Source organism: Marmota marmota, unplaced genomic scaffold, assembly GCF_001458135.2.
Source record: "Marmota marmota marmota unplaced genomic scaffold, marMar, whole genome shotgun sequence".
Lineage (NCBI taxonomy): Eukaryota > Metazoa > Chordata > Mammalia > Rodentia > Sciuridae > Marmota > Marmota marmota.
This window is the reverse complement of record NW_025999949.1, coordinates 27,290,778-27,315,961: the sequence shown is the minus strand read 5'-3', so window position 1 is coordinate 27,315,961 and position 25,184 is coordinate 27,290,778. Positions and strand designations below refer to the sequence as shown.

Sequence of the window (25,184 nt, the reverse complement as noted above, 5' to 3'; positions counted from 1 at the left end):
GCTTCTCCATTTTGCACCTCCAAACTTTTCCAAACTCCTCCCACAAATCAGTTCTAAAGACTCTGAACCACATGGTTATGGTAGTCACAGTCAAGACCGTCCCACTTGTTGGTGTCAATTTTTGTGTTAGTCAGCTTTGCATCACTGTGACCAAAATATTTGAGAAGTACAACTTAGAGGAGGAAAAGTTTTTTTTTGGTGGGCTAACTCCATTGTTCTGGGATAAGAGGAAGGCAGAATATTGTAGCAGAATTGTTATTTTTAGATATATATGACAGTGGAGTATATTTTTGACATATTATACATACATGGAATATAACTTATTCAAATTAAGATCCTATTCTTATGGTTGTACATGATGTAGAGTTTCACTGGTCTTGTATTCATATATGAACTTAGGAAAGTTATATCCAATTCATTCTACTATCTTTTATATTCTCATCCCCCTCCCTTCCTTTCACTTTTCTTTGTCTAATCCACTGAACTTCTATTCTTCCCTCTCCACTGCTTATTGTGAATTAGCATCCACATAGAGAGAGAACATTTGGCCTTTGTTTTTTGGGGATTGGCTTATTTCACTTAGCATGATAGACTCCAGTTACATTCATTTACTGGCAAATGTCATAATGTCATTCTTCTTGTGGCTGAGTAATATTCCTTTGGGTATATGTACCACATTTTCTTTATCCATTTAACTGTTGAAGGGCACCTAGGTTGGAACCTAAACCTTTTTTTTGTGGATTTTGGTCTCTGTTTTTGCATTTTTCTTTGGATTATCCATAATGTTAGACCTTAGCCAGATACTCTTAAGAAAATCAGCAGTCTTAATATTCAGTCTGTGTTGAAGTTGATTTAATTTAGGTTTAAAATGAAAATGATAAGTTAATGCATTTTTCAGATTGGAAGAGAGAACAATTTTCTCTCTTTCTCTCTTTAAGAATGAAATATGGAATACTTTATATGCTCCTGAAAGGGGTTCTCTGCAAATATTTGGGGTTTGGTGCTCATAAACAGATACACAGATTTTCCTGAGAATTGATAGCCTGGCAACAGTGATGTCCCTCCCACGTGAAAACGTGCTCACAAAGCTCAAGTGATTCTGGCTGAGCCATGAACTGAAAGCAGAGGTTTAGAGTTGCTGCAGAGAGGTCATTAACAGGACTGGCTGCAGTGAGCTTGGCCGCAGCTTCTCATTGCTTTGCCTTTTCACCAGCAGCAAGATAACTGACTGCTAGCCTCTGGAGCTGCAGACCATGGCTGAGGTGAGTTGGCTTCTAGCTGCTTCTGCTGGGGGAGGCTCTGTTGCTGGAAGTTTCCACACGGTGGAAATGGAGTTTTCATTCTTGGGGTGCCAAGTGGAGATTTTGTGTCCCTCCTGTTCCAGGCACAGCTCTTGGCTGGGGGTCCTAGGGTATGTGGGCCGAGGCTACTCACTGTTTGAATTCCTGTGTGCCAAGTCCATTCTCCTGAGGACAGGATGTTGGGTTGGGGCAGGCAGAAGCTCTGCGCTGTGGATAGGTTATGAGGAACAGCGTCAGTGCAGTTTTAGTTTTAGTTAGAAAACTAATTCAGTAAGGCTTAAGTAATCAAGGGATTTCCTTGCTTATGTCAGAGATGGGCCCAGAGGTCAAGCTTGGCCCAGGATAATTGAATTAAAAGGTTTGGGCTCTTGTTTTCCTCTCTGCATCACCACTGAACATCTGCCTCCATCTCCGAGCTGTTCACTCCCCTGGGCTGGCTTTCTTCTCATATTCTCCATGTTGCAACTTGCGGAAGCACAGTTCTCGTGCTAAAACCACCAATTTAATGATCCCAAAAGATAATTTTAGTTCCTGTAAATTCTCACATAATCTCTGAATCTATTCCTATTGGTCTAGCTTAGGTCCCGTGCCCATCCTGGACCAATCACTGTGGACCAGGCATGGAATATTTTGACAGGAAAAGTCTATATCATCTGATCATCCCCTGAATTCAGAGGAGATTGAAGATCAGCTCCGCAGCAAACAGAGAAAGGGGTGGCTTCCCCAACAGGAACTTGGAATACAGTCACCAAGAGGGGGCACTGGCTGCTGGGGTGTGGAAACACAAATGCCAGGTTCCAAACACCTCCCCTGCGTGGCATTCAGAAGTCTCTGTTCTGCTTTGGCTGTTTTAAATGAGCCTCACACACACCCCCATCAGCCAGCAGCACCCTGCTCCCCTCTGGAAGTGCTGGGGCCCTGTCTGTGTGGCACGAGGCCCACAGTGTTTCCCTTGCCTCTAGTTCCTTTGTTCAGCTCATCCCGTTGGATCAAAGAACAGAGTGTGGACCTAGTTCCCCTGCCTTTGATCACCCTCCTCCTCTGAACCATGGGTCGGGGTCTCTGCCCTCTCCAGTCTGGCACTCTAGCAGCCTCCTCCTGGCAGCAGGAATTTGATAGGCCCAGCGGCTGATCAAGGGCTGGAGGCAGGTGGGAGCAGGAGTGGTTGGGAAGCCGCAGAGGCTGCCAGGTCCAGTGAGCACCCAGGAGCCCTTCCTGGCTGCTTGTCCTCAGCCCCCACCACAGTGTGACCAGCCTGGACTTCCCAGTGTCTCTTCCATACACCCTTGCTTGTGTGTTTCAGCCAGAGTAGAGATTGCTTGAAAAACTATTCTCTCTGTTCCCAGGGCCTTCCTGGATGCTGCCCCTTGCAAGAACACCCAGTGGTTAACTTCTTACCCCATGCCCCTCCACAGAGCCTCAGTGCAATGCCCATGGTGTGTGTGTGTGTGTGTGTGTGTGTGTGTGTGTGTGTGACCATCTTTCTTTTACTGTTGTTCAATCTTTCTTTCTCGCTACATTATCAGTGACTGGAGAGTGGGCCACCTGCCCAGGCAGTGAGGGGCACCTCCTTCTCTGAAGCCCACATCTTCTCTCAGTGACCTGTTCACATTGTCCCCTCTGCCCAGTGGGGCCCTGAGAGTAGTACGATTAGGAAGGCGACATAACCCAGAGTGAATGCTCATCTGCAGACCAGGCTGTAAATCACATAGCAGTGTTGACAGCTTCAGTGTCCCACCTGAACAGGTGTGATCACCTCTTCCTTCAAGCAGGTCTGTCATATGCATGGAGGAGACATTGGTTTGTTGTTCATTTTAATCAGGCAAGCCATTTCCTGCTGGTAACTTGAGGTCATTCCACCTCGCCTCTGTGTCCAGTCCGGTTTGGGGCTCTGATCACCCTTGGACTGCTGTACTCTCACTTAGTTGTAAGTGAAGCATGGGGTGTTGACTTACCATTATTAGCACATTTAATCTTAGAGGACTCTGGTTTCCCTTGCTTGGGAGTTCTAATAAGAGTTCAGGTGAGTGTTACAAAAGGCAATCTTCACCGTGAGCTGTAAGAAGGGCAGCTGGCCAGCTCTGGAAGGGACTGGGAGATGTCCTTGTGGCACCTAGACTGTGGAGGAGATCTGGGCAGGTTCTTTTACCCCCCTGGGAGAAACGGGGTGGCACTGTTCTGATCAGTTGGACATTTGTCAAAGCAAAGCACATGCTACAGGCTCTCCCGGATCCGGGGATGGATATCACTGGGGTTGTCAGGCCTGGGTCGTTTCTTCTGTTGTGATACTGTGTATGCATCAAGGCTCCTCCGTGGAACATGTGACCTTGAATAAGCTACCAACCCCTGTGAGCCCAGATTGCCCCATGTGGGCATAATAATCCCACCCGTGGCTAGGAATTGGTCACCTCTTGAAAGTGCCTGGCCCGGGGCCTGGCACTTAGTAAATCTTCAGGGCTCTGCTGTCCTCTCTGCCAGCTCCCCTTGTTGGCCCCTGGAGACTGAGGTCTTACAACCGCTGGCTCCCAGTGCACGGTGAGAGGATGTGGATAGGAGTCTGCAGCTTGCTGGCTGCTGGCACATGCTCTTCCCAGGAGCTGGAGTTTGGGTGACCCCTTGAGGGGAGAGGTTCCAGAAGTGAGCAGGCTGCCTGATGGACTGGGTGGGAAGGGAGCCGGGACCAGACTGAAGGCGAGACATTTCCAGGTGGAAGGTTGAGCAAGGAGCCTGGCAAGCCCTTGCTGGGTGAGGAGGTGCCAGTAGAGAAGGGAGGCTGTGAACGTGTGTTGGACATGAATGAGGTGCTCTCCTGTGCCTCTGTGCCTTTGCACATGCCATTCCCCGTGCCAGTGAGGGCTGCCTCACCCTCCCTGAACACACCCAGTCATCCCTGGTCCCAGCTCCTCTGTGAAGTCCTCTCTGGGTAAAGTAGCTGCCACCTTCCCCCATGGCCCTATTTTCCTATTCATTGCTTTTCCATTTTGAACAAGCATCCACTGGGTGACAGTGCTGGGAATATAAACGAGGATATATCATGGCTCTTGGGTCAGACTTAGTTTGATCTCGACTCTCTGCTCGGTTTCTTTTCTACCAGAGCTGTGACTTGTTTATTTCTGTATTCAACATGTACTTACTGGGGTGCCTGCTGTTTTTCCAGGCTTCGTGGTAGAAACTGGGGATTAAGTGGATGATGGGAGAGACAAGGAAATCAATAAATGTCATTAAAGAACAAGATAACTTCTGATGTGCATAATTTAAGAAAGTAAACCAGAGTAGAGAGCAAGGGGTCTGGGGTGGAGTGGGAGGAGGGTGGGAGAAAGGAGGATCCTGCGGAGTGAGACCTGCAGGACGACAAGGCAAGTCTGGGTGCAGGGGGCTCCAGGCAAGGGGGACAGCCCATGCAAAGGCCCTGAGGGGGCAAGTTCCAGGAATGGCAAGTGCAGTGCTGGGTGTGGGAGAGGACAAGGGTTTGAAGAGTGAGGGTGAGAGGTGGCAGCCACTGATCATGTCGGGAGGGCCTTTAGACCTTGTGCAGAGCTTAGGTGTCACTCTAGGTACTTTGGGAAGCTACTGTCACCATGCGTTGTTGGCTTGAGTAAGCACTCCTCAGTGCTTGAACACTGTGTCTTCCAACACTGGCCACCAGCCACAAGTGGCTACCAAGGACTTGAAATGTGGCGTGTCCAAGATGAGCTGTCCTGTGAGCATAAAAGATGCCAGTTTTCAAAGACTTGGAGAAAAAAAGGAGGCAGATGGTCTCATTAATAATGTTTCCATTGATGACATGTGGAAATGATATTATTTTGGATATATCAGCTTAAATGACCTATTATTAAAATTAATTTCATCTGTTTCTTTTTACTTTTCTCCTGTGCTGCTGACGATTTGAAGCCACATGCATGGCTTGGCCCGGATTCTCTGCGGGTGGACAGCTCAGCCGTGGGAACACTTGAGCCGTGGCTTCTGCCTGGCGGGGTTACGGTCGCTCCTCCTTGCCCACACTTGCCCACAAGGACTGGGACTGCGTCTGGGGGACGGGGTCCTCGAACATGGCAGTGGTGCTCTACCCGCGTGGCCTGGGCACATGCTGGTCTCTTGTACCCTGAGCAGCGTGGGCTGCTGCTCCCGAGGGGTGTCCTCTGGTGCACTGTGGCTGCATGTGGCTCTCCTAGGGGTGCTGGGAGTTAATTCCCAGGCAGCAGCCCTCAGCCAGTGACGAGGGTTGGAGGATCTATGCTCCTGCTTCCTTGTCCTTTAGCTGCACAGTTCTGGGGCATGTTCTGTAGCCTTTCCCAAGGTCCCCAGTGGGCCACGCCCGCTGCTTTCAATGTCATCTGCTCTTTCATCTCCCAGCACTGGCTTCCTTCCCATCCCTGTCTTATCCCCCCAGCCATCTACTTGGGGTCACTCCCCAAATAAACTGCTGCATTCAGATCCCTGCCTCAGGCTGTGCTCCTGGGGAACGTGGTGCCCAACGTAGATGCTCATTAGAGGAGGAGAAGGACCGTGTCTGCAGCTCATCTCTGGATGCAGGCTGGCTGCTCACCCCCAGGGGTAGGGGTTGGGGTGGTGGAGGGAGTAGATTTCCTGGCTAGTCTTCTAGTTTTTGGACCTCTGAGCCTGAGGACAAGGAACAGGGACACTGGGTGTGCCAGGTTCAGGGTGTGGCATTTTGCTGGTCCCAAGTGCCTCCAGCTGCCACACCCAGGGGGACAGTTGAGTCAGCAGCTGAGTCAGTAGGACAGCACCACCCAGAAGAGTGTTGTTCTCTTGGTCAGCCTGCTGGCGTGGCCCAGGAGTGTCTCACAGCAGGCACAGGGCGGCAGTGTCCTGCATACACTGTCAAGTAGTATTTATGGGTGACACATCTTTTTTTTCTGGTACCACTTATAACTCCAGATGTATGGAGTTTTTCGATACCCAGCAATTCCTTGATTTTCCAAAATCAACTGATGTCCAATGATTTGGTTTAGTGTCAGTCACAAGTCCTAGGGGCCACCTGTACTTCTGACCAATCAACTGTAGATTCGGGGATTCCCACAATTCCTGTCTTAGATCCCATGATTTACTACAACAACTCAGAGAACTTAGGAAAAATACTTTAGTTACCATTACTGTTTTCTTAATAAAGAAACAACTCAGGGCCAGGGTTGTGGCTCAGTGGTAGAGTGCTTGCCTAGCATGTGTCAGGCACTGGGTTCGATCCTGGCACCATGTAAAAAAAAAAAATGAACAAATAAAATAAAGTTATTGTGTCCATCTACAACTAAAAAAATATTAAAAAAAAAAAAAGAATACAACTCAGGGACAACCAAATGGAGGAGACACACTGAAGGCAGTATGTAGGGAAGGGGAGGTAGCCTGAGCTGCACACCCTCCCTAGAAGCTGCTGCCCAGCACATCGCTGTGCTCACCAACCTGGAAACTCCCTGTCCCTGTTCCTGTAGTTTAGGCAGTTATATAAGTTTTCATTATGTAAGGCATGATTGATTAAATCTTTGGCCACTGGTGACTGAATTCTGCCTTCAGCCCCTCTTCGTTTCCTAAAGGTCTCTCTGGAGACCATCCTGAAATTATGTAGCCCCCCAAATCATCTCATCAGCATGCAAAAGACACCCTGATGGGGCTGGAGGTGTAGCTCGGTGGCAGAGCAGTGACAGGAGCTCCTGGTTCAGTTCCCAGCACTGCAGGAGAAAAAAAAAGACACTTATCACTCAGGAGACTGCAAGGATTTTAGGAGATCTGTGTCAGTAGCCAGGGACAAATACCAGATAGATATTTTTATTATACTTTAGCAATATTAATTATTATTAAAGAGATCCACCAAGAAAACATGTGAAAAGCCCTGTGACTGTAAGATTCCCGGACTATGGCATGTTTTATGTTGCGCGTCTGTTGGACGGGAGGCGGGAGGTGGCAGATTTTGCTGTATGGAACTGCTGGTGTGCATCACTCATTCCACCGTGTGCAAAGCACCCACTATGTGCTCATGTTGTGCCCTGCTCAGAGCCAGCATCGTGGCCAGACTGAACCTTCTTAGCATCAAACCTGCTCATGTCCTCGGCCAGCTTGGAAGCTCTTTATGGCTTTTAGAACAAAGACCAAGCTCTTTGGCTTGAACTTCCAAGACCTTCACTGGCTGCTCCTACCTACCTTTCCCACGACAGTGCTCGTCCCACGGAGGCATATGTTGGCACTGAGCAGCCCAAAGCACCCACCTCTACTGGGTGTCAGGCCTCTGTGCCCTCTGCCTTGAGCTCCGTGGCCAGCTGTCCTGCTAGCTAACTTCTCCAGGAGGCAGCCCAGCATCACTTTCTCTGGGCAGCCTTCCCAATTCTCTTTACCATCACCTGTCCCTTTCTCTGTGTCCTCTGTTCCCAATTTCCCTGGCAACCCTTGACACTCTGTGGAAGGAACTGCATGGTTGACTAAGAATTCCTGCTAGTATCTATCAGCCTTGACAAAGTGTCTAAAACTCGTATTATCTCATTTAATCCTCCCCCTCCCATTAGTCTTAAGCTCATTTTATTTTATTAATAGTATTAAGCTCATCTTTTAGAGGTGTAAACTGAGGATTCAAGAGGTTAACAGGGATAGTAAGTAGTGGAGCTGGAATGCACACCCCAAGCAATCAGACTGCATGCAGTACTCTTGCAGCTTGCTGGGAAACAATATTATCTTTTATTGTTCTGCATTATACTGTAATTGTCTGTTTGGATGGTTGCTTCCCTGTATCAGTCTGGGCAAGAAACAGATGGTATGCCCCAAATAGGGGTAGACTCAGGAGAACTGAATTCAGGAGAAGTGTAGGCAGGGGGCACAGAAATCATAAGGGATAGTGGGGCACCCCAGTCCCCTCTAAAGATCTGAAGGGATAAGGGAGGAGATACCTCTGGGAAGCTGGAGCCAGAGGCTTTGTGGGGAGGGTCTTCAGACGGGGCTGAGAGGGCTGGAACCTGGAGAGGAGGGAAACATGCCCCTGGCCAGGTGTCTCCCTGCAGTCACATTGCAGTAACCCATTGCCTGAAATAGACTGGAAGCAGAGGGCCAAGGGGCTCTGAGACATGTCCAGTGTGGAAGGGAAGGATACAGGGTGGGCCTGGAGGGCCATGTGCAACTCTGTCTAGAGCTGTGGCCTTGCTCATTATGTTGACTCTCCTTGCACAGAGCCTGCAGCTAAGAGGTGCTCTGGCAGGGCGGGTCGAGTAAATAGTGAGGGTCTGCACTCTCTGCTTGTCACTCACACCTGAGCTGGGGAATTCTAAGTGTGTGCAGGTGTGTGTGTGTGTGTGTGTGTGGGGGGCTGTCCTTGCCATTTGGGAGGTTGGTGGTTGTGGAAGATGGTGGCACAGTCCCTGCGACTCTGTGCCAGTCTGATTCCTTTCAGTGGCTCTTAGAAAACTTTTCACACCTCTTGCCCTATTTCAACTTGGATGTCAACATTTTTTTTTTTAATTGAAGAAGTAAACGCCAGGCTCATCTCACACCAGCTACATGCAGCCACAATCACTGAGATCACTGGGCCTTGCGGCTCAGCCTTTGCCTGAATTCCTCAGCTAAGCCCAGGAGAAGCAGCCCCAGTGCAAAGTCCATTGGGCCCGGCAGACACACCAGCGCTCAGGGCACCTGGCCCAGCCCAGCTGTGTGGTCCTGTCTCCGGCTTCAAGGGTAGGAGACCTTTTCTTCCAAATTGAAATCTTCTGAAGAAGATCTCCCAGCCAGAGAGAGAGAAAAAGAGCCTGGATTACTGTAGTGTACGCATCTGGAAGCCCATATTTGCTGGATTGAAGAAGCAGAAAGGAAAACTATAATTCCAAATGGCTGATAATTCCTTTTTTTTTTCCTTTTTAAGTGTGAATGCATGCGGTACATGAATATGTGTTTGTGTCTCTGATGAGGCAGGGGTGAGGGTAGATAGCCTCCCTGTCAGATAAGTGGAAGTGTGTGTTCCCACTTGGCTGTTTCTCAGGTACATCAGCAAACATCATGTTGGAGACAAAGGACAGAGAAAAAGTTGCAGCTTTGAAATCACATAGACTTACTTGTCAGGACATAGGCAGAGCTTTTCTGTCAAGATGGGCAAAAGTGCAACATCTGCAATTGAGGGGAGAGTTAAAGAATGTCCACGTGCTTCTGCCCATTCCAACGTTTTATTCACTCAAATCACTTTCACTCTATAGGTTCTTAATCAAGGAATGACAATCCTTAATGCTGGGTATTGCAATAGACATAATCAATTCAAAGCAAACAATTCTAAGTTAATTCTAAGCACTGCAAACACACTTAATCATGACAGGCCTATTACAGACATTCCCACAGCATGCAGCATGCTAAGCTTAAGTGCTAGGTTTAAAGTCTTAAGTCTTAGATCTTAAGTCCAGCAGATGCACACTCACTCAGACCGCAGCGACCAGGTCAGGGATCGAGAGGAGAGGGTCATGCAGTTCTCACTAGGGTCAAGATGTGGCTGTAGAGTTTGAGAGCGTTAGGAAGATGCAGAGGATCAGGCAAATGATGAGAAGAGTTGGGGTATCAGTCCAGGTCCTCATCAGGCTCTCTGGCATGTGGGTATCTGTGTAGGTTGGCTGAATGTCTGTTCATTTGCTCCATCATTTACACTAAATTTTGGGGCTTCTGACTGCCCTTCCAAACCCTATCAGCTCTTACCAGGTTTCTCAGTGACATCTTTTGTTCTGAGGTCAAGTCATCTGGTCTGGTGGTCTCTGCCCTGATCTCTTGTCTTTTGCCTTTATCAGGGCAAAGTCAAATGACAGAGACTTACTTTTGAGTTTTATCAGGGTTGTGTAAAGTGACTAGTTTTATCGGGCTGTGCCTGATGACCATATTGGAGGGCTCCCTAGGCGTGCCTGGTGGGACTGCAGTTTTATTTCAAAATGGAGTTACAGAGGCCAAGGCCCCTCTTAGATTAAGACTATTCTTACTGTACCTCAGTTTCCTCATCTGATGTCACTCACATTGTGTGAGAAGTAACGGAGCCTCAACAGAGGTAAAGCGCTGGGTAGTGGCCCGTGGGCAGGAGTGGCAGTGTCCTTTTGTCTTCCCTTTCTTGGCCAGGAGGAGCCCACGTGCCTACACTTGCTGTTACACCTTTCAAAACCCTTCCCTGGGAAATGAGAGGGAGGAGACCTCATTTTCTTTTCTTTCTTGCTTGCTTTTATTTTTGCTTTCATTACTTTTTTTTTTAAAATTTCTCATCTGCTCCTCCCATCTCCAGCCATAGCCAGTTCTCAGGGTCTCCTTCTTCATGGTCCATTCCTACAGTGACCCATAGAATATTGACCAGGGAGGCTGAATTGTGGCCCAAGGACTATAGATTCAAGGGTTTAGATCCCTGAGACTAAACACAAGTCAGTAACCATAAATCACCCCTGACATCCATCCAGGTCCTCGCTGTCTGTCCATCAGGTGACCACCAGGAAAGATGGCTGTCTAAGCCGAGACCAGTAATACAGAGCAGTAGGAAATGGGTAGCAAACATGCAGGTGGGGGAGGTAAGGCAGCTGATGATGAGTTCAGTGAGGCTCAGATCCCAGAGCTGTCTCCACTGAGGGACGGAGTGCTGGGGCTGAGGAGCAGGGATACAGGAGTTTTTAATGGTGCCAGACTCTTTCACATTTCACTTTGAGGGTGTCCTGGATGCCTTGTAGGTGGGGGCTCTGAAAAGTTACACCACTGTCCTTCAGGGCTGGTCATTGTGGTTTCTTATCCTCTTTGTATGAAAAGAAGCCAAGATGTATTCAGCTCCTGTCATTTTCCAGGGCCGGGAGGCCGGGCACCAGGCAGCATGGGGAGGGCTGGGATTCAGCTCCGGTCAGCCTAACTTTAATATCCGTTCAGTTTCCTCTCCACGAACCAAGTGACAGTGGGCCAGTTCACTGAGTGGCCCAAAACCTGCAATTCACTAAGTCCAACAGGCCTATAAGTGGTTGAGAAGCAATTACTCAAAATAGTAGAGCCACTCCAGACCAGAAGTGTCACCGTAGCTAACTGCCTTTTTGCATTTTGAAGAGGAGACTGTATTAAATGGGAACTTGATTCCAGAACTTGGTGATTTTAGGGTTGGTAATGGGACGATCTGGGGTTTAAACACTAGCACACAAAACTTCTGTCCAGATCAAATCCATTCCAGATCCATGATGAATGGATGTCTCCTCTGCCTATGGCCTTCAATGTGGTTCGGTTGAACTTGGCATCTGAACTGGGTTCATATGCAGACAAACGCACTTGGTAACTCTGTGATGTTGGACGTGCTCCTTCAGCCCCGTGCAATTATTCTTTCTTTACAGGGCTGTGTTGATCATGAAATGAGATAAATATCAGAAAGCACACAGGCTCTTGCCTGCTGTAAGAGATAGATATATTCATTTCCTTCCTATTTCAACTCTTTAGCTTTTCCCCGCTTAAGACTGGATATAGTCAGCCTCTGTTATGAATGTTGGAACCAGCCTTGGCAAAAGTCAGAAGGCTTAGGGCATAGAGGTGGCATGGATCTCTGAGGACAGGACTGTTTTCTGGCTAGAGCAGTTGGCCCCTGTTTAGAGTCAAAGAATGGAAAAGAGGCCTGGGCCATATCTTCTGTGTGGTTTATAATTACACTTTTGTTTTGGGTTTCAGAGAATAGGGCAGATTACATTATTAAAAATACAGTGGGAAGACATTCCTACAATCTAGGACCACAGGTGTCTGGAATATGAAGACTAGGGATAGAAGTGGGTCTTTACAGGGTCTTCACAGTAGCAGAATTGTTATTTTGAAAAGCAGGTTTTTTCCAGTGCCTTTGTACATATTATATTAATTGTATAATATTTCCATGAACATTGTCATACGTGTCTCTTGGCAAACATATGTGCACCTTCTGTTGGGCATAAACCTTGGAGTGAAATTGCTAGCTTACATTTTTCTTTGACTTTAGTTGACAGCATCAGAGTAAATAACACTTAGAATAATAGTTTTATTGAAAGCATGAAGGTTTATGCCATAGTAAGATCGCACTTTTTTGGACTGAGTGGACATTTATGGGACACACATGTTTTACTCTCACTTATCTTAGCTGATTTAATCCCCTAAGTTGCTATCATTCATTAGCTCCATTTTGGAGATGAGGGATGTGTGTCTGAACTAAGTTGAGTCTTTGGCCAGTGTCATGAAGCTTGCAAGTAGCAGTGCCAGGATTGGATCCCAGGTCTTTGGACTTTTAAGTGTTGTGCTCAGCTTGGGTACTCATGCTCTTCTAAAAGAGCTGCATTTTGTGCAAGGACTTTGAACACCAAGAATTCTTTATTTTATGTTATTCTTGCTGTTTTGATTGGAAACCCTTCTACAAAGACCTGCATGTAGCATGGCACCTAGACTATTGCCTCATGCCTCAAACCCTTTCTTGAATACAGAGGTCCATCATTTTCAAATACTGCTTATTATTGAGTCTTGGATCAGATGAGTAGAATGGTCTGCCCTCATCAGTGTACCTGTGTGTTTAGAATTTCTTTTTTTGTGGGGCAGCGTGCTAGCAAAATTCTAGTATGTGGTTGGTACTTTCCCCCCTTTCCTTGTGGGTCCTTTTCAGTATTCCCAGCTCAGTGCTCTGTTTAGTTTGCTGAAATCCTAAAATCAGCTCACCAAAATTGTTAGAATTATATGTAAGAGGAAACAAGGGCCACGTGCAGGTTGAGGGGTACATCTGTGATGATTGCGTAGTTTTTAGTGCATGGACTTTGTAGAAATGAATTTGCTGCCTGGGGATCTAAGTTGCTTACTTCCTGGCTCCTGTGTTCTAGAAAAGATGAAATTGTGTATGTGTGCACACATGCACTCTTAGAAAAGACCAAGATAAAAATTTCACACAGGGTCTGGAGAAAGGTCTGTAATCAGTTTTCATCTGAATTCTCTCAGATGATTGCACATAATAGCAAATAAAGCCAGAATTTTGCCCTCATAAAGAATACTTGGGGCTCAGCAGTAGCACACTTGTCTGGCATGGGTGAGGCACTGGGTTTGATTCTCAGCACTGCATATAAATAATAATAAAAAAGGTCTATAAACAACTGAAAAATAAATAAAGAAAGAATACTTGGGTTACCAGCTGTAGCCATTCACAATATGTGCAAAATTAGATATATCAAGCTACAGACAAAAAACAGTGTGGAAAAATCTTTCCTTCCCTCAAATGTTCTATCCTTACTTACGTCATTGTGGTTTGAATCCTAAAGAGCCCTAGAGAAAGAAGGATGATCAAAGAAAAGCCATACTGACCCAACAATACTGTATCAACATGCCATCGGATTACACATAATACACCGACTGACCAATACAACATCAATCTCATGGAAGCAGATAAATAACAAAACTGGGCTTCTATTTCTGTCATGGAAAGGGCGTTGCCATTCGTCTTTCTGGCCAGGAAAATAATTCTGGAATTTTAAGTGATTGCACTGGAAATATCGGGCAGAATGTTGATTTTAAAGCAAAGATGTCTCTGAGCTTAATCATCTTACTTTGTGTTTGGAATCTTCCCTGTCTCCTCTCCCTTAACCAAATTGTGCAAAGGTTGTGTAAATAAACTTGCTTCTTCAGAAATCCACTCTGTGGGAGCCTGTTGGCTCCTCTGTGGCTGATTTTCTCAAGCAATTTCTGAGATGAAATTTAAGCGCATATGAGATGTAATGTCTGTGTTTGGTGAATTGAGACCAGTCTTTACAATGATTCTATAGCTGCACAAAATAGGCCTCGGTGATTGTCTTTAGAATAATTCAATGGAATCCCTAAGTTTCTAAGTATAGAATCTAAAACATAGAGGACAAGTTAGGAAAATGACTCTGTTAGAATAATTTTAATTTGACCACTTCTGAGATTAGCTGTTTTCATACATTCTTAGTTGGATCAGCATTTTTACAGGCCCAGCATATAAGTTAGGATTACATTTCAACTGCATCTAAACAGAAACCCAAATAACATTAGCAATTTGATTTTTTTTTCCCTTTTCTTCTCAGACCAGAGAAGTCTGGATAGAATCTAAAACCAGATGGTACCTCTGGTTATCAGGAACCCAAACCTTTTCTGTGTCTCTGGTTCTGCCCTCCTTAGAAATTGCCTCATGATCCAAAATGGCTACCGACATGTCAGCCATCACCTCTAAATTACAGGCAGCAGAATGAAGGAAAGTGGGGAAGGACAATGAGAGTCCTCCTCTAGCCAGGTTGGCTCATTTTTAAATGTACTTTCCCCAAAATTCTAAATAGTACCTCTGTTTACATGTCACAGGCTAGATTTAGCCACTCAGCCACACCAGCTACAATAGAGTCTAGAAGATGGGTCTTTTAGCTGTATCTATTGTTGCCCTAAATTAAATGGAGGCTTTGTTACTGAGTGAAGGGAGACCAGATAGAGGGTATAAACAGCAGTTCCTGCTACATCCAGTAGAGAGTAGTTTTGGTACCTAGAGTGTGGTAGAGTGGAAGGGGAGTGAGCTTTGAAATCAGATAGACTGTTTGAATCACTACATACTAATTTCAGAACCCTGGACCGACATTAACTTCTCTGAACCTCAATTTCCTATCCATTAGAAATGAGGAAAGTAATAGCTACTTTGTAGGGTTGTTGTGAGGGCTAAACAAAATCACTGTATTGATTGCCTTGTACATAGTAGATGCTAAATCCTAGAATTATAGTTATTACTAATGGGCAAATTGTGCCTTCTACCTGCATCATTGCAGTGGTTATTTTTTAAATTGATATTATAATTCACATAATATGAAATTTTCTCCTTTGAGGTGTGCTCTTGAAGTTGTACAGCTATCATCATGATCTAATTCCAGAGCTTTTTCCTCACTCCTCAAAAGAAACCCTGTAACCATTGGTCATCATCACCCACTATCCCCTCCCCGGAGCCCCTGGCAATCACTAATCAGCTTTCTGTCTCTACAGGTTTGCCTCTCCTGGATATTTAATATAAGGGATCATCCAATTTGTGACTCTTTTTTCTTTCACTTGCATAATGTTTTCAAGTTTCATCTATATTGTAGGCACCTTTCAGTACTTCCTTTCTTTTCACGACTGAATAATATTCCATTGTATAGATATACCACATTTTTGTTCATCCATTCCTAGACATGTGGTTTGCTTCTACTTTTTGACTATGAAGAATAATGCTATAACATTCATGTATAGTGTGGACATGTTTTCTTTTTTCTTGTGTATATCCCTGGGAGTATGTCTAAGTTCAGGCTGCTAAAACAAATCACCATTGATGGGGTAGCTAATGAACCACAGGACTTTATTTCTTCATTCTAGAGGCTAAAAGTCCACTGTGAGGGTTGGATTCTGGGGAGTCCCTCTTCCTGATTACAGCTCCTCATTGTATCCTTACCTGCTGAAAAAGAGCCAGAGAGCTTTATCATAAGGCAAGATTCCCAGCAGGAGGGCTCACCCTCATGACCTAATTCCCTCTCAAAATCAGTACTAATACTATCAGCTTGGGGATTAGGATTTCAAATGTGGATTCTGACCCAGAGTGGAACTACATGGTCATCTGGTAACACTGTATCTAGCCTTCTGAGTACTTCCAGATTAATTCCTGAAGCTGCTGTACCATCTTATATCACCACCAGAAACACAGGGCAGTTCCAACTGATGCACATCCTCAGCAACACTTTTAATTTTCTATCTTTTTGATGATCACCAGCCTGGTGGGTGTGAAGTGTTGTTTTGTTGTGACTCTGATTTGCATTCCCCTAATCATTAATAATGTCGAGCATCTTTTCATGTGCTTATCATCTGTTGGTATATCTTTGCAGAAACGTTTATTCAATTCCTTTGACTATTTCTAAAATTAGTTATTTATCTTTTTCTTCTGGAATTGTACATTTTAGACACTTTTTCCTTATCAGATATATGATTTGCAAATATTTTCTCCCATTATTTTATGTGTATTATCTAACTTATGCTTTGTAACGATCCTTCGAGGTGGATATTATTATCCCCTTTTTCTAGTGAAGAGCCAAGGATCTCAGGCAGGAAATATTTGTTCAAGATCACACATTGACTAACTGTTGAAGATGGTACTGGAGCCCAGGAAAAGATTAGCCAGGGCATTTTTAGTTGAAGTGGTAGAAATCCAAATTAGACTAAAAAAGAAGCATAGATTTTCACATAACTGGGAATTCCAAAGAATTGCTGGATTAACAGCAAGGCATAGGGTAGATCTTGTGGACCAGGGGTTCAAATGATGTCACCAGAAATCTATTCCCTACCCCATCTCTTGCCATCTTTTTATTATGATCATTCTTAGGCAATAGCTCTACCAAGTGGGAAAGATGTTCACCAGCAGCTGAGGGCCTACTATGTTCTTTGAGCTGAGTCTTGTAGAAAAAAAGTCACTTCCCTCTTTACCTGGCGTCTACAGCAATCCTCCACAAGGGATTCTGCTTGCTCTTCTCAAGTTAAAGGCTGAGTGTAAGTGAGCCAGCCAGGGCTGTTTCCAGGAGTCTGGAACACTCTGATGGACAGCCTGGGTCTAGCACTTTGGTTAGGAAGGTGGAAACATATGATTGACAGTTTCTTGAGACTCACAAGGACTCAAAGAGGGGTAGTTCCTAGAAGAAGGGGATGTAGGGCAGTCAGAAAATGTAGTCAATGACCTAAAGTTTTGTCAGAACTGCTGAAGTTTCAATATGTTAAAAATAGTTGAGGATAAATGCAAGTTAATTTTTAAACCCAAATATTAGGGGGAAAGTTTATTCGCATAATAAAACTCCCGAATATATTGAAAATAACGTCCAGAGCCAATCAACTGTAAGTTCTCTGCTATCCACTAAAACAAACAAATTGTATAAATTAGGGTGCATCATACTTTTGAACCTCTAAGGCCAGAGCAAAACTGATAATTTTTCATAAGCAAACAAAAACCAGGAAAAAAAAAAAGAGAATAGAAGTTAGGTATATCTGTCAGAGGTTTGTTAGCAGTTGTAGAGATGATGATGATGATGATTATTAGTTGTTGATAGACCTTTATTTTATTTATTTATATGTGGTGCTGAGAATCGAATCCAGTACCTTACACATGCTAGGCAAGTGCACTACTGCTGAGCCCCAGTCCCAGCCCTAAGATTTTTTTTTTTTTTTTTAAATGAGAGCTCCTAGTGTGATTTGGAGTGTTCACATTTGAGATGGATGTTAACCAATAGCATATGACAAGAAGAAAACTGTAGTGGGTGGGCAGTTTCCTTTTTCAAGTGGAGCAGTACCCTATATCTGACAAAATTACAGTACGATTCTTTCATCATATGGCTCATTATTCAAATACATTGCAGGTGAAATTCTATATTTGAAAACAACAATGGGATACCGTGACAGATTTTGGGTATCCCTAAGAGCAGCACTCACCCAGAACTGATAACCTCCGACAGCTCTTGGCTTGTCAGTACACTTTGAAGCAGAGCTGGGAGCCTGTTGGTGTGTGGGATTGGTTGTTACACTGCTGTCAAAAAATAATTCATTGAGTTATGGGATGTTATTGCCCAAGGGACCTCAGAAAGCATTTGCCCCAGGCTGCTGGTTTTAACCATAAGGAGAATGAGTAAGGAGAATGAGGCCATTGAGGTGGTGAAATGCTTTGGCTGAGAAAAAGAAGCCAACCTCCTTCCCATTCTTTCTGAGGTACACCTCATTGCTGACAGTGGCCATCTATCTTGTTTTTTTTTTTTTTTTTTTTTTTTTTTTTCTTGAGTAGTATTTCAGTATTTCAACTTTGAAAAGTGCTTATAGAAATAGGCCTAGCTGGACTTTGGGCAAATCAAAGAGAGACAGCATGACCCATGAAATCACCTTTCCTTGGACTTTACATTCATAGGTCACTTTTTCCTCTTCTGTTTGAATACTTTGAACATTTAATCCATTGTGCTGAAATCTGGCATCTCTGCCTACTTATGAGCTCCTTGATGACAGGGACTGAATCTTATCTTTTATTTTACTTTTTAAAATTTGGATTCTAGAAATAGTACTTGTTCAGAATTCAAATAATGATATTAGTAGTTAATATTTATAAGTCACTCACTATATACCAGTTACATCGCTAAGCATCTTGCATAGATTACCTCATTTAAATCTTACCACAACCTTACCATATCATCATCTCCCTTTTAAAACTGAACTGAGATTAAGTTACTCACCCAAGGTAACAACCCTGTTAAGTGGCTGGTGGGACGGAACCCGGGGTAATTGGAATCCAGGTTGCCAGGCTACTTAAAAACTGGAACAGAACTGAGAAGACTGGGCTTCATCCTAATACCTCTGCTCCCATTAGAGAATGTCCCCAGGGAGTCAGAAGGCAATGATCTCATCTCTGAAAATGACCAGAAAGAACAATGTCAGTCACAACCGCGGACTTGGCAAAGGAGAAATTTGACCTGCATCCTGCGTGTGTTGTAGGGCTGTACTGGTTTGGGGTAAGACGTGGTTTGCTTACAAAAAATAGCACAGCTGACTTTCCGTGCTAAGGTCACAAAAACGTCTGTACTGTTATAGAATAGCTCGTGAGGAAAGGAAGGGATGACATGGGAGGATTTAGAATTTATTGGCTTTGGAAAGCAGGACAGGAAAAGGAGAGAGTGAGATGGAGAAGAGAGAAGAAAAACAGGAGGCAAGTACTATAGGATGAGGTCTTGTTTCTTAAAATTAAGGGTGTCCGTTTAGTGATGGTGTGCCAAATTTTATCCTGTTACAATTTTTAAATAGTAGATAAGAGTCCGGTAGCATTCCTTGATGCTTTGATGCAAAGACCAACATAATCTGAGTGGGTGGGAGTTGTCTAAAGATAGGGTCTTTCTTACCAGTTTTGAAATGTAGCTGGGAAAGATGAAGAACTGGGAAACCCTTGGGAACCAGGATGCCTGATCCAAATCACAGGCAAATCACCTGACGGCCTGGGAACCAGTTGCCTCATCAAAAAAACGGAAGGATTGGAAAGCCCGTTATCCGTGAAATTCTCTCTGGCTCCTGTTGTTCACGATGCAAGATAACAGAAGCAGCTCTAAGAACCAGGACTCATGCCTCTCTCTGGCTCTCCTGCCCCAATTGCTCTCCACCCTTCCCACATACAGAACTGCCTGTCATTCACTCATAAGTACCTCTTAAGCACCCAGGACTCTGCGGCTATCCCAGTGAATGCCCCTGCCCCACAGGTCTCAAGGAGTTCATAGAGTAAGTGGAGAAATATAAATATTTAGAAAATGGTGCCATGGAAAAGGGCCCTAACAGGCACATCTTGGTTTTGAGAGGGCATAGAAAAGGTCACCGTTACATGTGATTAGCTCAACTTAAATTCATCAAAGAAAGAGAAGCCTGGATGTTCTGTATGTTCTCATTTTTTAGGTGAATGTTTCTTTTTCAGACATACAGTAAGACTTAGAATCCTTCACTTCTATAGATTGTACATTTTTAGGAATCCTATAAAACACCACCATTTTTCTTCACTTGGAGGTTGTTTTACTTCTATTAGAAATGATGGAGCTCATAAAAGGGAGCCAGTTCAATTCAAAACACATTTATGGAGGCCTTGGGGGGCCTGTGCTAGGCAGGCCTTCTATGGGGAAGAAAGGGCCTGCAGGGTCAGCTTCAGGCCGCTGTGAAGAGCTTTCTCTTACTAACTGCTGACCTTGAGCATAACCTGTCCCCAGATTCTCTCAGCAAAAAACAGGCCACCTCACCCTGTTCCTGGGAAGATTTCAGAAGATGGTGCTTGTAAAATGTCAAGCCTGGGGCTCCAGGAACCTTCTGTCCTTCCTTTAATTCTTGGGGGATGTAGGTGATCCAGAGACTATAGGACTTAGCCTCCGAGTGCCCCCAGGGATTGACAATCTGGGAACTTTGCAGGCAACTCAGTAGGAAGATGAGTTCTCAGCCAAGCCCTGACATTAGCAGAGTTGCTTGTCACAGGGGAGGTTCTCAGTTTGCCATGTGTACCTGACTCTGAGGTTCCCCGAAACTGTGCCAACATCCTTCAGCAGCTGACCACAAAGGGAGAAAGGCTGTATTGAGAATAACCCCAAAGATTAATCCCCAAGGAGTGGGACCAGGGAAGTGCTCCCCAAGCTAGTCAAGCTCGCATTTGAATCAAGCTCCAAGAAGGAAGAAAAAGATAACAGACTGCAGCAGAAAATTATCCTGGGGTACGGACCCATTAATTGTCTTTGCTGAGCCACAGAGCACTGTGGCTAATCACCTGGGCTGTGGCATCAGATTGTCCAGTCCTGCTTCAATACTGCCCTACATGACCTCTAAGCTTCAGGTTTCCCCTGTTATAAAACAGGAATAATATACCTGCTGACTAATATGCACAGAAACTATTAGCTGACATTATTGGAATGATTACATGGTGTTGAGGATCAAACTCAGTGCCTCACTCATGTTAGGCAAGCGTTCTACCACTGAGCCCCAGCCCCAAAGAATGATATTTCTTACTGAACAGAAATATATTCCCAAGTTCATTCACTTGATAGTCACACTACATGCCTTATGGGTTCCCAGTATACTCTCTGTATCTTTTGCTCTTACCTCCATCAGAAGGAACAGTCAGGGACCAGAGATTTTTGTCTCCAAACAAACCATGTTCTCCTCTTTACTTACTGAGAATACTCTAGTGGTTTTATGTGAAATGTTTAAATTAAATTAAGTACATTTGAGAGTTAAGAGTAGGCTTTTTAAAAATATTACATGAAATTTCATGAGTGCCCTTGAGAAGCACTCATACAAAGAACATGAAGAAAACAGTCTTTAGCTCATAGAATATGGCAACTTGAGCCTGATGGCACAACACACTGAATCAAATTCACTCCTCCCTGCTCCTGCCCCAAAGAACTTTCCTTTCCTCTACTACTCCTTTTAGTTGGTAGAAGAAGAAGTTCATGAGTTATCGGGTGAAATAGGGAAACCACTTTCTTTGGTGGTCTGGGCTGGAAAACACTGTATAGTGAAAATACTGTATCATACAATGTGAAGGGGACAATTTTTCAGGCAGTAGAAAAAACACTGGATGCAGAGTTGGCTGGGGACATTAACTTGCAGTGAGATCTCATTATGTTTCGGGTCCCTTTACTCTCATACTTGCATCTCAGGACTGTTAGGTAAATGATTGAAAACACTGGCTGGCCCAGGAAAGGAGGTCAAAAAGTAGTATCCTGTAGTATACCTGATGATTCATGTTCCTTTCTGGTAAATATGGATAATTACACTTAATTTTTAAAGTTGTCATGAGGTTTAAAGAAGGGAATGTGTGTTCAGAACTCCATACTTAGCATTGTATGTGCCTTAGCTCATTGTATTTTCAAAACACTAAGAAATTCATAGGTACATATTACTTTAACAAGGTCTCATAGCTGCTGCATGTCAGAAATGTGAGTCCAGGTCTTTCCAACTCATGTTCCAGCAAATTTAATGCCCTGTTTTTGCTCCCAGAAGTTGCTTCAGCCAGAATATCCTTCTTTAAAGAAGCTGTGTTTTGTGAAAATGGGGCTATTTTTTTATGATCCCAATTTACTTCTGATTGGCATTCATCTTATGACTCTAGATACTGTTTAGTTACTTCCAAAATCCAAACTATCACTAATGGATCTGGCCTCACAGAGGACACTGAAAGGATTAAGTGAGGTCTCTGAAAACTCTTCACACATCTGAGATCCTAGTCTCTGTAATTACCATGCAGCCTTCTCCTCCCTTTATTCTTCCTTCCTCTAAGTGACTAATTTAGAGATATGAGTTGTGGAATGAACAGAGATGTATTTATAGTTATACTTCACATAAAAAAGAGTTCAAAGGGAATTCACATTGGTTGATTATTCACTATGTGTTAACATCTTTATCCATATCTTCTCATTTCATTTCACATAAAAACTTGAAACACAGCTTTATTGTTATCCATTACCCTAATTTTGCAGATGAAAAAGCAAGGCTAACAAGTCACAGAATAGTGATTCAAACCCAGGTTTACATAACATGAAGCCTTTTCTCTCCCCATTGCCTCTGTTCCAGGAGGGAACTGGGGAGGCTTTGATGAATTCTGTCACTGGCTGGTACTGTGGCTCAGAGCACCAGTGGCTCCTCTTGGTTTCTTGGGCCCAGAGAGCACCCCTGACTATCCATCTCTGGTTCACTGTCAGTCATCTTGCAAATGCTTCCCCTTGGTTATAAGGCAGATGGGAGAGTGAGGCCTGCAACCGGATATGTGAACTCAGAGTTAATTCTCTGGTGACAGTGGGGTCATAGCACCATTGCTATCTAGAATAAGCCACCACCATTCTTGCTTCCTGTGTTTAAGGAGGCAAAGACCATCTAGCTAAGACCACTGTCTTGCCCTGGTGAGCAGCACTCGGTAGGATGAAAGGTACAAAGGTGCTGGACAGCCTTGGAGGGGGATTATAATGACGACAACAAAGCTATTGCCTGCTTCATATAAAGCTGGGTGCACACGAGCATAAGAATGAGTGCATATATATGTTTCCTGCGTTTGGCAAGGATGGCATATATTTCTGGGCAGCTCTAGGCAAAGAAATACAGCATTTAAATTTTGCCCACGTCAGACTCTATTTGCTTTCAGATATCCAGGAATGGATTGCAGGGTACTTGAGAAAATGTTAGGTGCAGATGGTTTGCACTGGGCAGTTTCAAATTTAAAGAGGATGCTGGTCCATGAACACCAGAAATGGTGGGTTGAGGTGTAAACCTTTGAAATTTCTAATTGCAGACCAGTCTGAGGGATATATACTTACCAAAGCACAACATCTCATTGTTTGTATATTCCTTTCTTGGTCAAAGGAAATAGGGGAAGAGCAGAAAAATAACATAATCTTCAAATGAAACTGAAACAGCAATTGATGACAGCAGTTTGGGCTCTAGTGAATTCAATCAAGAAAGAAATCCCTGGCTATTTACTATTGCAATTAGCTTAACCTGCTATAATATCTTTATTCCTTGCATCTGCAGGGCCCAATATATACACCAATCAGCTTCAGGTGAGAGGACTTTGTGTGGTCATTTTGACACATTCTCCTCTTTATTTTATAAGTGATAGCACCCAGGCCCAAGGTGACAGCATCAGTTATTAGAAGAGAAAGCTCTGGAACCCAAGACCTCCTGGAACTGAGGCAATTATTCACCAGCTCTTGGCTTTTAATAACAGCCCATATTTGTTTACTATCTGCCAGATATAGAGGCTGGAAAGAGCTACCAGCTTAGTGGAGGTGACAGGTGCTGGGTGACAATTTGGAATACAGAAAAGAAGAATTCAAAGTCTGAATTTATTTCTATCCTGGAGGAAATAAGGTATTCTCAGAGAGGAGGGAAGTCTAAGTGTTCCATGTAATGTTCACTGTTTCCATGGGGGAGCACAGGATTACTGAGGCTCAAGGTAATAGCAGCCATATTTGCTCCAAGTTATAGAACTTTCCAGATGCAGTGGACGAAGAAGTTTCCTCCTAGGTGGCTCATACTTCAAAAGCTATATTCTGCAACCACTTGACCCCCAGGTACCATTTTTAACTACCTGCTATTGCCACCTGGCTATTTTCCCAGAACCTCCAGCTTTTAAAGTATTAATGGGAGAAAGTACTTCTGTTTATTGAGTACCTGTTTATTTATTTACTAATTTTTAAAATAATGCCTCTCAAAGTGCATTTCTCAACACTTCACTTTGCCAGGGAAGGTGATTTGTGTGTGTTCTCTTAGAAAATTCTTCCTTTAGTTGGTGGATGCACTTTCCTACATGAAACATGGTCCCTTGGAGGGCACTGATGAGCACCTGGCTGGGGGCCTAGTGCAGGTTCCAGCCTGGCCAATAAGGGGAGATAAACATCACACTTTCATAATGGCTTCCAATACACAAAGCAGATCTCATGCATTATGAGAACTCATAATAGCCTCCTGGAGTTGGTGTCCTTAACTTTTGCCTTCATGAGAGGCAAATGAGGGTCTAAGATTCCATAGCCAACAGGGTAGCCTGTGGGTCACTCCCTCATTCTTTTCCATTCACCTTGTCGGAGAGGCCTTCTCTGAACATTCTTCACACTCAACGCCATTACTGGGCTCCTGTTTATTTACTCCACGTTTGTTGTGTATTTACTAGTTTTCTGTTGCTCTACCAGAAGATAAGCTCCATGACACCAGGAGCATTGTCACCGAGTGACTCTCCAGAGCACTTTATAGGCTCTAATAAATATTTGATCATTAATGAGGTGATGCATTTCCATTTGACAAGAATCCTCTTAGTGCCAGGCCCAATAGGAGCAGAGAACAGACCCCTAACCATAGAAAATGGCAGGAGCACGGGCTGAGAGGCCACAGGGCCAGCCTTCAGCCCTATCTAAGGTGCTCATCAGGAAGATCAGCTACAAGGCCACTATCAAAGGCTCCTAAAGGCTCCAATTACTGGAGCCAATTATGAGGCACCCCACGGGCCTAGCTTTTTTTCTTCTTTGTAAAATCAATTTCATCTAGAGTCAATGGTGAGGAATTACATTCTTTGCGTTAACAACAGTAAACTGAGCTAGTTTAAAAAAATAGCCATCTGCTGGGGCCGAGGAGTGAGCTATCAATTGGTACTTTTGCAGCTGAAATTTGACCTTCGCTTAGCATTGGACACCATCTGCACCTGGGAAATGCCTCTACACTCCCTGATCCTCGTCTTTTCTCCTGGTTTGGGTGGGGGCGGAGAAAATGCAAATGAAAAGATTAGGAAATTATAAAAACAAAATCCTTTCACTGGTCTTCGCTCAGCATTTTTAGTGACCAAACCAAAACCACAAGACCAGCCTCCCGCGGCGGCGAGCGCCCTGCGGCGGGAGGGCGAGCGCCCGCGAGCTGCGGGCTGCCCCGGGGCCG

At 44.4% G+C, this 25,184-nt stretch overlaps 1 protein-coding gene across 1 annotated transcript in view; it reads left to right on the top strand.

Annotated features, from left to right (window-relative positions):
* Asap1 (ArfGAP with SH3 domain, ankyrin repeat and PH domain 1) overlaps positions 1–25,184 on the top strand; it is a 292,373-nt gene that overhangs the window by 12,464 nt on the left and 254,725 nt on the right. The gene's annotated exons all lie outside the window — the stretch shown is intronic.